Source organism: Muscardinus avellanarius (assembly GCF_963383645.1).
Source record: "Muscardinus avellanarius genome assembly, chromosome: 7".
Taxonomy (NCBI): Eukaryota; Metazoa; Chordata; class Mammalia; order Rodentia; family Gliridae; genus Muscardinus; species Muscardinus avellanarius.
The window spans coordinates 95,884,173-95,900,680 of record NC_137793.1 but is presented as its reverse complement, the minus strand read 5'-3'; the positions used below and the strand labels follow the sequence as shown (position 1 = coordinate 95,900,680).

Genomic DNA, 16,508 nt, shown 5'->3' with positions numbered 1-16,508 from the left:
CCTACCACTGCATTCTTTATGTATATTGGCAATTACCTAACTTCCCTTGTCTCCTACCCCATGTTCTACATGATCTGAATTGTCAGATTCTTCTGAATATAAAACCTAAACTTGATAGTTTGAGTATAAGATTATTTTCCCTTAACCATTGCTATTTCTCATGCAGAGATACTAATCAAAGACTCATTTTCTAGGCCCAGGCAGCTGGTATAATGGAAAGTAGATTGTCTTTGCACCGAATGCTTGAGGTCCTTTAGACAGAGTTCATGATCACTAGGTATGAATAATTCCATACCAGGTTTTAGTGATTCCTATTGCCCTTACTTAACATAGGAGGAAAGAGGCAAATCCCTAGTTATTTGGCACCGTCATCAAGTCAGATGACCTAGTCATCTAGACATCAGCCTAGAGAAAGGGTTGTTATTTCCTAAAGCTCTTCAGTAGGTAGTACCTCTGTTTCTTTATTTTTTTAATATGCTTTAATAGCACCTCTGTAATTCATTTTTTCCCTGAGCAGCCACTTTTTTGGTAAAGCAACTACCAAAAGTAGTTTAAAAGTAGGTACCTTTTGCTTTGTTTTCTTTTTTTTTTTTATTATTGGTGCACTGTATTCATACATCATAGTGGGATACAAACTTTTGTAGACATACATACACACATCGCCCAGTCAGCCACCACCCCATTCTCTCCCCATCCCTCCTTCCCATGCTTGGCTTAGTGGTTGACTTCTAGTATTTTAGCAATTTATCCAAAATTAAAAATGATAATCTCACATAACAGTTTCATTTGTCTGATACCAAGCTTTTGATGACTTAAAGATAACATTTCAATATTTCTTTTTGCTTTCTTTCTTACCAGAGAATATTTTTTTTCTATTTTTTTAGGTGAAACTATCATATATTTATATATTTATTTTTCAGAAAAAAAATCTATCCTAATATGGAATATGGACTCTAGATACCCAAAACGATCTTGAAAAAGAACAAAGCTAGAAGATATATATTTTCTGATTTCAAACCATATAAAGCTACAATAATTGAAACAGTGTAGTACTGTTCTAGAGGCAGACATATAAACCATTGGAGTTAAATAAAAGCCTAGAGCTAACTTCTTCCCTATATTGTCAAGTTATTTTTGACAAGGTTTCCACGAACATTTGGTGGTGGAAATAATAATCTTTTAACTAAATATTGTTGAAAAATAATAATTACATGGAAAAGAATAAAATTGGACCCTTACCTAATCCCATATACAAATATTAACTCAAAATAGATAAAAGACCTAAATATAAATCTTAAGACTATAAACTTTTAGAAGAAAATCTGGGTCATAAAACCTCACAACATTGAAATTGGCAGTGATTTCTTGGATATGATTTCAATGGCACAGGCAACAGAAGAGTATACAAACTCCCTAAAAAATAAGAAAAAAATTGTATATCTAAAGACAATGTAAACAGTTAAAAGTTACTAATAGAATTGGATAAAATATTTCCAAATGCTATATCTGAAGGTTTATTAATATTCCAACTAGACATCCTAAAAATTAACAACAATAAAGGCAAACAATACAATTTAGAATAGGTAAAAGACTAACATAAATAATGACTCTCCACAGATAACCAATCTTAGTTTTCTGTTGGATGGGAAATCTTGTTTCTCTGGTCTGGTGTGTGTTACCTATTTCTTCTTTGTAGTTAATCTCTTTGAGTATTTTCTCTAGCACTGGTTTTGAAGACATAAATTCCTTCAGTTTCTGTTTGTCAAGAAAATTTCTTATTTTTCCATCTAGTTTGATAGAAAGTTTTGCTGGGTAGGAAATTTTTGGCTGGAAGTTGTTTTCTTTCAGAGTTTGGAATATGTTACTCCAAGCCCTTCTGGCTCTCATGACTTGGTTTGGGAAGTCTGGAGTGATTCTAATTGGTTTGCCTCTGAATGTCACTTGGCCCTTTGTTTTTGTTGCCTTTAAGATTCTCTGCTTGGCTTCCACATTGGTCATTTTGACAATTATGTGGCGTGGGGATCCTCTTCTCCAATCCTGTCTAAAGGGAGTTCTATAAGTTTCCTGGACCTGTGTATCAACCTCTTGCTCTGTTTGGAAAATTTTCTGCTATTACTTCCTTGAAGAGATTGTTGATCCCTTTGGTTTCACTTTCTTTTCCCTCCTCTATTCCAGTTATTCTTAGGTTAGCTTTCTTAAGATGGGCCCATATTTCTTCTATGTCAGCTTCCTGCTGTCGGATATTTTTTTTCTAGATTAGAAACTATGCGTTCATTTTTGGAATGATCATCTTCTAAGAGCAAGATTCTGTTCTCCATGTGGTCTAATTGGTTGTTCGTGCTTTGAATTGAGGCCTTTACTTTATTAATTGCATCCTTTATCTCTTTTTGGCTCTCTCTGAGTTTTTTTCGAAGCACCTCTATTATTTCTACAGTTATTTTCCTGATTTGATCTTCTAGAAATCTCTGGTTTTCTGTTTTATCGGGTTCTGATGTTGTGGGGTTGTGGGCATTCATTGCTCCAGTGTTATTCCTCTTTCCCATGATTTTGGAAGTTTGTGCCTTCTCTGGGTTCTTCCCTTGGGTCACTATGACTTCACTTAAGGTGCTCTGGATCTCGAGTCTGTATTATCTCAGAACCCACTACTCCTTTACTGGGTTGTATCACAGAGTCTCCGACCCAGGGAGTCCATAGAGTCTGCTTTAAACTATGGGGGGGTGCCAGGTTGCACGTTCTCCTATGGTGTGATATCTCTGCCATCGCCACTCCCCCACTGGGTCAAGTCCCAGGGAGTACAGTACTGGGATTTCTCCTCTGTGGCCCGCAATTTGACTCACTGTTCTTGAGTACGCAGATGTAGCTGTCCTGGACTTGGTGAATTCGCTGCTGCCGCCGCCGCCGGTGGCAATATGACGCCGCTGCTACGCCCTCGGCTGTGAGGCTGGTGTATTTCTTCTTGGTTTTGAGTTCTACTCTGAGTCCCTGCAGTGTGTGCTGAGCTCAGCCACTGGGAGCTTTAGATTTTACCTGCAGCGAGAAATCCCGCCTGGCTGTTCCGCAGCGGCTCACCTCGGCTTGCTGTAGCCGTCCGGTGAATTCGCCGCTGCTGCCGGCAGTATGGCGCTGCTGCCGCGTCCTCGGGCGTGAGGCCGGTGTATCTCCTCTGTGGCTCTGAGCTCTGTTCTCAGTCCGCTTTCTCTCTGGAGCCTGGTGATTTTTTTTGTTTCTCTGGTGATGGTGTTTTCTGGCTATGAAAGGCGCTGATTTTGTGGTAATGGAGATTGGTTGTTAGCGGGGCTCTTAAGCCCCACTTTCTCGGTCACCATCTTCCCGGAAGTCTGTTGCTTTTTTTTCTTATGAAAAATTTTAAATATAATTAAAGTAGCACATAATCTTCCATCCTCCCTTCATATAGAGACTAAAATTGTTAATTACTATTTTATGTGTGGTACTGGGAATTGAATGTAGGGGAGTTTTACCTGTGAACTGCACCCTAGCCCCCCTTTTATTCCCCTTAATTTTTTTTTTTTTTTGTGGTACTGGGGTTCCTGGAAGCCCTTCTACCTCTGGGCTACACACCCATACCTTTTTAAAAATATATTTTTATTTGGAAACAGGGTCTCTTAAGCCAGCGCGACTGACTTTGAACCTGCGCGATCCTCCTGTCTCCACCTCCCAAGCGCGGGGATTACAAGTGTGCGCCACCATGCCCAGTCATACTAAGTTTCTGAGCTTGATTTTCAACATATGATCCTTCTGTCTCAGCCTCTTAAGTATTGGGATTACAGGCATGCACTACCATGCCCAGCAACTATAATTATTTTTTAAACCATATTTCTTCATCTGTTGCACCTCATCCCCCTCTTTTTTGAAGAATTTTAAAGCAAAATACAGAGTCATTTTTATTACATATACTTAAAAATTTCTTTTAAAATTGGGGAATTGCATTCATACATCATAATGTGGTAAACTTGTGTAGACATACATGCACACATCACCCAGTTATCCCCTACCCGATCCCCACCCCATTCCCTCCCCATCCCTTTTTCCCATGCTTGGCGTAGTGGTTGACTTAGATATGTTTAATTACATCATGTGCTTTAGAGAGTTTCCTTTTTCCCCCTCCCACTTCCTCTGTTAGGTTGTCTTATTTGCTCCTCTATAGGATCTCCTTTTTCATCTAGAGTTCCTCCTATGACCCATATCTCCTTAGCTTTCGCATATTAAGGAAAGCATCTGCTTTCTTATTTTTTGTGACTGACTAATCTCGCTTAGCATAATGTCCTCCAGTTCCATCCATTTCCCTGTAAATGATGTAATTGTGTTTTTTTTTTATGGCTGAGTAAAATTCCACTGTGTACATAGCTCACAGTTTTGTAATCCATTCCTCTGTTGATGGACATCTTGGCTGGTTCCATAGTTTAGCTATGAACATAGATATATATGCATTGGTTTGGTAGATTGGTTTCCTTTCTTTTGGGTAGATACCCAGAAGTGGTATTGCTGGATCAAATGGTAGATTTGTTCCCATTTCTTCTGAGGATTCTCCATACTGTTTTCCAAAGTGGTTGCACTAATTTGCAATCCCACTAACAATGTTTTGGATTTCCCACTTCTCCACATCCTCGCCAACATCTGTTGTTGTTTGTGTTTTGGATGACTGCCATTCTAATAGGAGTTAGGTGAAATCTCAGGGTAGTAGAGGACTAATATCTAGAATATACAGAGAACTCAAAGTCAACACTAAAAACCAAATAACCCGATCAAAAAATGGGCAAGCGAACTAAATAGACACTTCACAAAAGAAGACATTCAGATAGCCAATAAATGCATGAAGAAATGCTCAACATCATTGGCAATCAGAGTGATTATATATACTTTTTGTTTCTAAGATATATGGACTTTATTTATTTATTAACTAACTTATTTATTGTTTCTGGGGATTGAACCCAGGGGTATTCCACCTCTGAGCTATACCTCTGGCTCTGTTTGTTTCTTTTATTTTGAAACTGTCTCACTAAGTTAGTTACAGAGCGCTTGCATATAATTGCTGAGACTGATCTCCAACCTGAAATCCTCCTGTCCCAGCCTCCCAAGTACTGAGATTACAAGCATGTGTCACCATCCTCAGCTTAAACATATGAACTTGAAAGAACACAGTCGCAATGCCATTCCAGCATAGTCCAAAATCAGTAATGTTATTATTTGATATACCTAGTTTATTTTTCAGTACCTGCCCGCCTGCTCATCTTCCCTCTCTCCTTTCTTCCCTTTTTTTTGTTTTGAAGATTGAACCCATGGGTATTCTGCCTCCAAGCTACATACCCAGCCCTTTTCATTTATTTTTTATTTTGAATCAGGATCTCCCTAAAGTTGTTGAGACTGACCTTGAACCTGTAATCCTCCTGTCTCAACCTCCAAAGTTCTGGGATTACAGGCCAGTACTCCTATACCCAGCTCCTTCCTTTCTTTCTCCCTCTGTCCTTTCCATCCATCCATCCATCCATCCATCCATCCATCCATCCATTGTAATTATACATCATAGTGAGATTCAAAGTGATTCATTCATACATGTACACCTTACATAGTTTATTTCCCTCTGTATCTCATCCCACTTCCTCCTCTTTCCTTCCCCAAAATGCTAGCGAAATTGGTATTTGTTCTATTCCCTTTCTCAAGCCATAGTATTCCTCTTCCTACTTCACTTCCTTGTCTCCAAATCACTCCCATTATTTTACAGGGCTCTCTCCTCATTCAACTGAAATCCCTTTTGTTTTCCTATTTTTTCTCTTTAGTTTCCACATAGGAGAGAAAACGTATGACCCCTTTAGCTGCATTATGTTTTTATGCTACATTTTTATTATCCATTCATCTATTGATGGACTCCTAGATTGTTTTTGTAATTTGGCTACTGTAAATTGTATTGCTATAAACATGGCTATGCATATATTACTACAGTATAGTATTAGAACTTTAATTCTTTTGAATAGACAGGAGTGGCAGAGCTGAGTCATATGGTGGCTTCGTGTGTGTGTGTGTGTGTGTGTGTGTGTGTGTGTGTGTGTGTGTGTGTTTATTTTACTGGGGATTGAACCCAGGGACATTCTACCTTCAAGCTACAGCCCTTTTTATTTTTTGTTTTGAAATAGAGCCTTGCTTGGTAACCAAGAATCTTTCTGAGGCTATCCTTAAACCTGTTCTCCTCCTGACTCAGCCTCCCAAGTGCTGGGATTATAGGTGTGTACAACCATGCCAGGCCATTCCTAGTCCTTTGATAAATCTTCACACTGATCTCCATAGTGGTTGTATTAATTTTCAATTCTACCAATACATTTTAAGAGTTCTTATTTTTTCCTCATCCTCACCAGCATTCATTATTGTTTGTATTTTTACTATTTCCATTCTAACTGGAGTTAGATGGCATTTCATTGTAGCTTTGATTTGTAGTTCCCTGATTGCTAATGATGCTGAACAGTTTTTCATATACTAATATTTCTCTTTCTTCTCCAAAGTGTCTATTCCGTTCAGTTGCCCATTTTTCAAAATGGTACGTGTGTGTGTTGTTTTTTGAGTCTTTTATATATTCTAGATACTAGTTGTCTACCAAAGTAGTTCAAACTTTTAATTGATTGGCACCAGTGGTGTGGTTTGGGAAAGCAGTGATATGTCACAAATAGCTTTGTAATTTTTTTTATTTTTGGTGGTACTGGGGTTCCTGGAAACCCTTCTACCTCCGGGTTACACGCCCAGACCTATTTTTATATATTTTTTTTTATTTGGAAACAGGGTCTCTTAAGCCAGCAAGACTGGCTTTGAACCAGCATGATCTGCGATCCTCCTGTCTCTGCCTCCCAAGCTTGGGGATTACAAGCCTGCACCACCACACCTGGCAAAGGGGTCTTGCTAAGTTGCGTAAGGTCTCCGCTGGCCTCCATCCTCCTGTCTCAGCCTCCCAAGCGCTAGGATGACAGGCGTGTGCCACCACGCCAGGCCAGCTTTGTATTTTGAAAGTACCATTCTGACTGTACTATAGGGGACAGACTAACATGGATTTCAGGAAACTAGTTATAAGAGTATTTAGTAGTTCAAAACTGTAAGATGAAGAAAAGTAGATGGAGTCTACTTGGGATAAGTGGATATGGGAAATAGCAAGAGAGCAAAGTAACAAAGATGATTCCTTGTATTACCCTGTGGTTAGTAGACTGGAGTTGGTGTTAGCTATTCACTGAGATATAGGGAACATTGGGGATAAAAGAAAAAAAGTTTGGTTTAAATATCTGTTAAATGTCCATTTATCTATTAACATCCAGTATAGACATCTAAGGACTTTAAATTTAAATTTTTGTCTCTGAACTTTGGTTAGGAATTTTATTTCTATTTTTTTTTTAAAAAGGGTTTTTTTTGCTGAGTCATCAGCTTTTCCCCTCTAATTTTATAAAAAAAAATCTTTCTCTTTCACAGAAATCTATTGGGAAGAAGGTTGTAGTTTTTCCCCTGGACTCCTTATCTTGTCAGAAAATAAACAGATCTCTGATAAAGGAATACAATTTTAAACAAAAATTTTATGCAAATTTTAAAGCAAATGTGGATGAAACAGTGGGCCAGTCTCTCTGTTCATTAAGTTCTAGGCTCATATAGTCACTTTATATTGTATCATGGCCAGGCAGAAAGCTTCTGGGTTTCTTTGGGGATTTGTTAGTTTCAAGAAACACAGGCCCTAAACCCAAATAGCATAGGCTCAGCTCCATTATGCTGCACACACAAAAACTGCTTTGTTGCTCTCTTGAAGATTGGCTATGATTGAGAATTACAAACAAATAGGACACTTTGAGTTTGTCATCTTTAATAAAGGTGTTGTCCTCAGATTCCTCTTCACTCCTGATTTGTTCATGTGGTCGAGCACACAGAGGGCAGTCTTACAGAGCATTATGAAGGTATCTTAGGAACAATTTTATCACCGCAAAAATTGCTAGTAGTAGGTTTTCTGTCAGTTAGTGTTCTTTGGTTGCAAACAAAAATTGACTAAGTGAAAGAAATAAAGATTATAGAGGAGCTCATAAAATTAAAGAAGCAGATGGTTGAAGGGTCAGAAACCATAGCAGCTCGTGGGACCCGGGGTAGCAGGAATTAATGAGTGATTTCTTCACGATCCTGAAGTTCAAGTGAGTTGACTTCCTCCATTTTCTCTGTGTGTGTGCCTGTGTGCCTATGTGTGCCTGTGTGCGTGAGTGTGCACGCGTGTGTGTTTCCCCCAGGCTCAAATTCTTAGAAGAGAAGATTCCAATTATCTTAGCTTGCCAGAGCAAGTCAGAATACTTGATTTAGAACTTTATAAATCCAGTGTCGAGTAGCTCCCCAAAGGAAATCTGTCACTGCTAGGAATTTTCTAGAATTTAAAGAAGATTGTTGTTCATTTGTCAGAAGTATTCTATCTCCATCTGATGATCTACAGTTTTCGATGGGAGTGGAATTTGAGGATCACTATGTACAGTAATATCTCAAAAGTATTTTTTATGGTACTGGGGATGGAACATAGGCGCCTTCTACTTCTGGCTTATACCTCCAGACTTATTTTATATTTTAGTTGGAAACAGGGTCTCACTAAGTTGCTGAGGCTGGCTTCGAACCTGTGATCCTCTTGTCTTAGCCTCCCAAGTACTGGAATTACAGGTGTGTGTCACTATGCCCGGCGAAGATCTAAAATTTGACACATTTAATATTAGTCCTTCTTAGAAATGACCTAATAAGTGGCTGTCTTAGCAAGTTTGTGCTCTGGTTTTATAGCCATCCACATCTTGAGGTGTATGTAAGGTTTGCTACTTATTGAAGAAAATGGTTCTTAGGTTTATTCCAATCAAGGCATAATGCAGATCCAGACTTAATTCTCTTGAGTTTTCCTTTTTCATTTTCAGCCTTCTCCAAAGTTCTCTTCCCCTTCCTAACTCCATTGAAAGTATGTGCAAGTACAACCAGTCCACCTATACTTACAATGTACACCCCCATCTGTGGTTATATAGTGGGAAACAACCAGCATTTGCTCTTTTCGATACCTTTGCTCTTAAACAAATATTCTGATGAATAAACACATATGAGCCAGCTTTATATGGGCAGTTAATAGAAGGTATTTTCTTAAATGAAGTCATTTTATATTAGAAAATGGGGCTGGGAGGAGTCTTTAAAGTTTCTTTTTTAAAAAGCTTTTTTTTTTTAACTTATTCTTATATACATATATGTTTGTATAAACATACACACATTGTGATTGCATATAAAACATTTTATACACACACAATAAATATAATATATATAGTACGCATATAGTGGCATTCTACCTTAAGCACACATACTATATATACACATATTATATATGGTATGTATATATGTGTACATGTATTCTATGTATATGCTATATGTATAGTGTTTAATTTAAAATAAAAGATATCTCCATTAGTTTTGAACATTTTCTTTCTGCGTCCACTATACATTTAGACTATTTCCCCTCTTATTTTCCTTTGTCACTTTTCTGAGGAAGGAGTTAATTCCTTTGTATTTTGAGGACAAAATTCCTTTTCATTATCATTATGAACTCAGATTTGGACATATTTGTTTTTTAGTTCAGTTTAGCCACAAATGTGCTCTAATGGCCACCTCTTTTGAATTTCTATTTATTTTTGGTACTGAAGGTTGAACCCAGAGGTTACACCCTAGCACTATTTTTTTATTTTGAAACAGAGCCTCACTAGTTTGTTGAGGTTGGCCTCAAATCTGTGATTCTCCTGTCTCAGCCTCCCAAGTACTGGGATTATAGGCATGTATTACCATGCCCTGCTATATTTAATTTTTAAAATAAGTTTTATTGTGTATATTTAGCATGATATATATGTACATATACATAGAATAAAATGGCTTCTATATTGAGGTAAGTTAACGAATCATCTCACATAGTTACCAAATTATCTCATTTAGGCCAGTGAAAATTTCTTAAAATTAGTTCCTAGGATATTGTGACATTATTGCATTATTTTCTGCTTCTTGATTTCTGGCATGCTTATCCTAGTACGTTATCTACTCCTTTTTTTCTATGGAGTACTGGGGATTGAACCAAGAGCCATTTTCCATTCGAGCAACATCCCCATTCCTTTTTTATTTTTGTTTGAAACAGGTTCTTAGGTTACAACTAGAATTAACTATTTTTACAAAGATGTATGTATATTTTAAGCAGTGGTATTTAGAAACTACAGCCTAAATTAAAAGTATTTATTGCCATTGCTTCCCCAGCATATAGTTCTCTTACTATTTTAGTAGGCAGCGAGATAAATTTTTTTAAATATGAAATAGTAACTAGTTTATATTGATATTTCTGCCGCAAGCTTGAAAGCATCATTTTTCCTTAAATTCCTTGACTTTATCTCTTATTCCTTTACTTTGTATCTTTTTCCTTTGATGCTAAAAGTGGGGTGGACATTTATATTGATATTACTCCCATTACTATTCACATAACTTCATCTGCTTGTAATTACAGCTCAAAGGCTAACTTCCAAATATCATCACACAGGGGTTGGAGCTTGAATACAGGGATTTTGTGGAGACATAATTCACTCCATAGCATTTCCTAACCATATTAATGTAACTTGTTTATGTGATAATATTTCAACAGCAATACGAATGTTATTCTATACTACATGTTAGTTGAATGCAGTAATTTTTTTTTTTTTAGCGTATATACCACAAGGGATATGCTATCTAAATATCTTGTGGTGTACTTTGATTTACTTAAACAATACCATGTAGGTTTAAACAGCACACACATTAAGGTTGTTTTCGTCTTCTGATATTTTAAACCTTGCCTTGTTTACTAGTTTTATGTCTACTTTGTTTCATATTGTTATCACTGTTGTTTGGGGGAGAAATTCCTAAATGCACAAAGGCTCTGTTAAAGGATAAACGGTTATGTAAGTTTGGTAGCTGTTACAAACATTTCCTCCAAGAACAGTTGGATCATTTGCATTCCCACTGGCATACAAGAGTATCCCTGCTTCTTCCCAGGTCCATTAGATGAGTATGAGCCAAGCCAAGCTCAAGGTTTTGCTTATTTGTTAGGTAAACAACAGTGCCTTTGTGAAGTTCATTTTTCTTTTAGCCAAGGTTGACCTTAATTTACAGGTCATATTTCTCTAGTAATATTTTTGGCCCATATTTTAGCAGAGTGGGTATGATGGTCATTGTTTTCTCTTTCTTTGTCTATATCTCTTTTTAATACATTGGGGTGTTACATCTTTATAGATTGCAAGTATCTTTTCCTATTTTTTTCTTTTTACTTCTGAGTTTGTTGATGAGCTTTTATTGCCATGCATATAAATCTTTTACCAAATTTTGTGTAATATTTTAAAATTCCATTGTTTACAGTTTTACAAAAGTAGGAAAGTTTGTTCTTTTTTTCCAAGTTTTGAAGGAATTTACTTTTCCTTCCTCAAGAACTGGTTTGTTTTGTTATTTACATTTAGATCTTTGATTCATTTGGAAATTATTTTCATATGTGGGCAAGGAACAGATCTAATTCTGCCCTTCTTTTCTGTGGTTGAATAGCTGTACAAACATCACTTAGATCGTATCTTATATGGTTATCATCGTAGTGTCTATAAATAGTAGGCTTTCAGAAATGTTTGATGAATTAGTGAAAAAGTATCTTTCAAAGACTTTCTAGTCTAGCTTTCTTATTAAGAGTTTGACTGTCATCCTTTAGCTCTAAAAGGTTTTGTATTTTTTAAATTTTTTTAAAATGGTACTGGGGATGGAACCTAGGGGCATTGTACCTCTAAGCTACATATCCAGCCCAATTTTCTTTTTCTTTATTTTGAAACAGGGTCTCACAAAGTTGTGGAGTGCCTCACTAAGTAGCTTAGGCTGGCTGCAAACCTGTGATCCTTCTGCCTTAGCCTCCCAAGTACTGGGATTACAAGCGTGCACCAAAACACCCGGCAAGAAGTTTCTTAAAATATTTGAAATTAGATTTAGAGTGAGCTTTGTGAATATAACAAGTATATCCTGTACATAGAGTATGCTATACAAGCACATCACTATACATGGTTTATACAAGTACATCACTATATGTAGATTATACAAGTACATCAGTATACAAGCAGTAAAGTTTATAGTTATATCATACTATATAACTGGAAGAGGTCACATGGATGTATTGGTCTATGTAGAGTGAACAGTTACTTCCTGAAACTTAGAATGTCCTATTTGAGTATGCGATGTACATAGCTATATTACCAGTCTTTTGCAAGTAATATCTAAGTGGTGCGTTTATATTCTTTGAAGTGTTTTACAATTGTATGTAATTGATTTTTTTTTTTTTGCAGTACTAGGGATGGAAACCAGGGGCATTCTACTTCCGAGCTCTACCCCTAGGGCCCCCCTCCCGCTTATTATTTATTTTGAAGCAGGGTTTCACTGAGTTGCAAAGGGCCTCACTAAGTAGCTGTGGCTGTCTGCGAACCTTGATCCTCCGGTCTCCACCTCCCAAATGTTGGGATTACAAGCATGCACCACCACACCTGGCTTGTAATTGAATTTTTTGGGGTGTGGTACTGGAGAATGAACCCAGGGGCATTCTACCTCTGACTGTAATTATAGCCCTATTGTATTTTATTAGTTTTGAACAGGGTTTCACTAGGTTGCTGAGGGCCTCGCTAAGTAGTTGAGGCTAGCTGCAAACCTGTGATCCTCCTGTCTCAGCCTCCCCAGTACTGGGATTACAGGTGTGCGGCAACATTCTGGCACATTTTTTTCTTTTTACTTCTATGTTAATTTAATGATCATGTGTTCTTTGTAAGCAGTAAAAATGGGGAAAGGGGAAAATCACCTGGATAAACTGGCTTTACCACCTCACCACAAAACAGTAGGTGACTAATCAGTATAGTGGGTAAATGCAGTGCTATTTTTGTCTATTAAAAATCAATAAGGTCATGTGGCGCACGCTTGTAATCCCAGCGTTTGGGAGGCGGAGGCAAGAGGATCAGGGTTCGGGACCGCCTCAGGTACTTAATGAGGCCCTTTGCAACTAATGAGACCCCGCTTCAAAATAAAGAATAAAAAATAGGACTGGAAGTGTAGCTCAGAGGTAGAATGCCCCTGGGTTCCATCCCCAGTTCTGGGGGAAAAAAAATTATCAGTTGCCTGTCACCTGCCTGCTGTTTACATATGTAGCCCAGTGCCCAAGTGAACAAGAGGTAAGCATTGTGGCTAGTGCTTTTCAAAGATTCTGGTTACCATTCACTTGAGAAGAGAGGTGAGTGGGAGATAGATAACCTTGCCTTTCTCTTCTCTTATTTGCACTATCAGTTGTCCCTCCATGTCCTGCCATGTGTAAACATGGCTGGTGCATGAAAATGGTGTGACCCCTTGGAGGTCTTGCAAAGAATGAAGAATAGTAGAAAATGGGAGAAGAGAGGATCAGGCTAGTATTGCTTAGCTTTGTAGACCTTTTCATATGGGAAATACATAGTAGAAGAGAATTATGATTAAGAGCATGACCTTTGAAATGGAAGCCTTTAGTAGTTATGAGATCTTATTTACCATCTTTTCCTATATCTTTTAGTGTTTATGAAGATTATATGAGATCATGTCTGTAAAGTGCTTTTAACAAGCACTTTTACAAGGTACATTTCTTGCACAATCAGTAAATAGTTCTACTGCTGCTACTGATATTATTTTTGTAGAATTTCCTAGAAATAGATATTAACAAGATTCCATTTGAGATCATTTGTGATTATGCTATGTACAAAAAAAGGAATGAGGAGAAATCTGAATTATTTAGTGAACTCAGAGTTTTATTACCTCTAATCTTAATAAAACATAAAGTAGTGTTATTAAGTACTATAAGTGTTGGTACTTTCAGTTTTTGTAATATCCATTAAAAACTTGTGCATAAAGATTATATAGTTGAAGCTAGGTGTGGTGGTGCATATCTCTAATCTCAGTACCTGGGAGTGTGAGACAGGAGGACCACAGGTTTTAGACCAGCTTGTCCTAAATTGCTGAGACGCTCAGCAATTTAAAATAAAGTGGAATGTGGTGGCGCACACTTGTAATCCCACCACTAAGGAGGCTGAGACTGGAGGATCGCAATTCATGGACAGCCTCAGCTACTTAGTGAGCCCTCTGCAACTTAGTGAGACTGTTTCAAAGTAAGGAATAAAAAAATAGGACAGGGGGTGTAGCCCAGAGGTCGAATGCCCCTGGGTTTTATCCCTAGACCCGCCCAAAGGGGGGGAAAAAAAAAAGGTTGGAAGTGTAGTAGCTTGGAGTTTAGTCCCCAGTACTCCTGGCTCTCTCATTAGTTAATAGTTGATCTTATAATCTTTTCCTTGACCAAATCCAATGCTGTCATTTAAAATTATATTTACATGTACACAAAAATTATTATAGTGCTAGGATAAAGAAGACACAATTAGCATTTGGTCAGATATTTAAATAGCAGCTTTCTTTGCTTAAGAAATTTAAATATTGCTGAAAGTGAAAAGTCAAAAACAAATTGACAGTAGAATATTTATTTTAAAATAAGAATTCCCCACATTACTGTGAAACTTCACTGTTTGGCCCCATCCCATTTCTTGACTAGAATATCATTAGATTATCATCATTTTTTCAAGATAGAATTATTAAGAATATAGAAATGATTTTAAATTAATACCTGAGATAGGAAGAATTTAAGTCTGTTAACAATTCTGTTTTTCCTAAGTCATTTTTTTTAAAACTTGATTTTTTTCCAGAAGAAAAATACTATCTTAAAGACCCTGCACTAAAATAAAAATTTGGGAAATAGCACTTGTGTTATTTCAGTTTACATGCCTGGACATGCACACACACGTTTCTTCTTGTACTTCGGAGGTATAAATCAGAGGAATGATTTTACATTGATAAAAAAGGATCTTTTTGTCTGTTATCAAACACTAACTTGATATTATCCTTTTACGTGTGACTTTTGTTAAGTATTTTTGGTTATTCTGCAGTCATACAGAATAAGGTAAATGAAAAATGGGCTTGAACCAAGAATTGGGGTGCTTCCTAGCCATTTTTCAGAATCTACTTGTTACAGAGTAGAATGATTAGGCTGTTGATTTGAAAAAGAGATAAATTGAATGTAAATAGAACTTACCATGCTAAAATAAAAGTATGAAACTTTTTTGTGTGATTCTAAACCGTAAAATATGTTACAGGTCTGTTCTGGTGATTTATCTCTTCATAGTAGATTCAGGGATAAAAATGATTATTAGAATTGAGATAAATATTCTGGCTTAATTAAGATAGAAAATTTCATATGCCTATCTGGAGTAAAGATTTAAAGTGGGTATTTCTTGATTTTAAAATTCATGATGGAGCCAAATGTAATTACTATGAAAATATTTGATTCGTAACACCCAATGAAGCTTTTTGTTTACTTTTTTATTAAAAACGGATAAAAGCGCATCATATACATTGTTCATCCTAGAACCAAGTGTTCATTAAACATTTGTAATTCTCTCACCCCTCCCCCAAAGTTTTTTAATTGGCGATGCAGAGTAGTTGTCATCTACCAATTTAAAAACTGCAGGTTTGTAAACTTGGCACTCAGTGAAAGAAATAGGTGCCGTAAAATGATTGTGTGTTGGCATGTGTCACCTGCTGTGAGGAAGTAAACTTCCCTTCTGTTGCAGTTTGGCAGACATGCATCATAAAAATATATTGAATGAAACACCTAATGTATTCTTTATCCTTCATCTTTTTGCAGTGATACATCCTCTTTGTGCCACTAAGTGATTACTTTTGCTTCAGTTAGAGGAACAAGATTTATTTTCACAGATATGTTTGAAATCAGATATACTTGAAGGTGGTACTCTTCAAGAGTGTACTGTTTGTTCTAATCAGATAACTCATTGAAGTGCTAGCTTGGCCCTTAACACCAGCGAGGAAACAAAATTTATCTATTTTGAAACCTTTAATAACTTTTTATAAAAACTTGAGCCTGAGACACATTAATTTTTCACATTTTATCACATGTTAAAATAATTTCCCCCAGTATATATGAGCATTAATAAAAGAAATTAAAAGGAATGTCTCAATTATTTTTATAAAGTAAATTCTGAGATGAGAACTGCATTGATGAAACATCTGAACTTTATGAATGAGTTTATGGAGTAACTCAACTAAATCTTATTGCATGGAATATAAGTCTTTAGAACCCTAGAATAGTCAAGTCAGAAATTTGTCCTTTGCACAGTTACAAAGTTTTCTTAAAATTGATATATTGTTTTATTTACATTTAGTTATGAATTGAAGTGAAAAGCTAAATCTTAAAGGATCTTTTGACTCTTCATTTCTTAAATTAAAATTTATGAGGAAAATATATGCAAATACCTTTAATTGGCCCCTGACATAAGGCTTAAACCATTGATGTATGCATGCTAGTTATTGCATGTTAGTACACAGAATCCTCTTATACAGTTTTGTATAGATTCTTTTGGGAC

At 36.6% G+C, this 16,508-nt stretch overlaps 1 protein-coding gene across 1 annotated transcript in view; it reads left to right on the top strand.

The window, feature by feature from the left end:
* CDC73 (cell division cycle 73) overlaps positions 1 to 16,508 on the top strand; it is a gene marked incomplete at its 3' end in the record, with an annotated part of 141,014 nt that overhangs the window by 64,068 nt on the left and 60,438 nt on the right. The window lies entirely within an intron of this gene.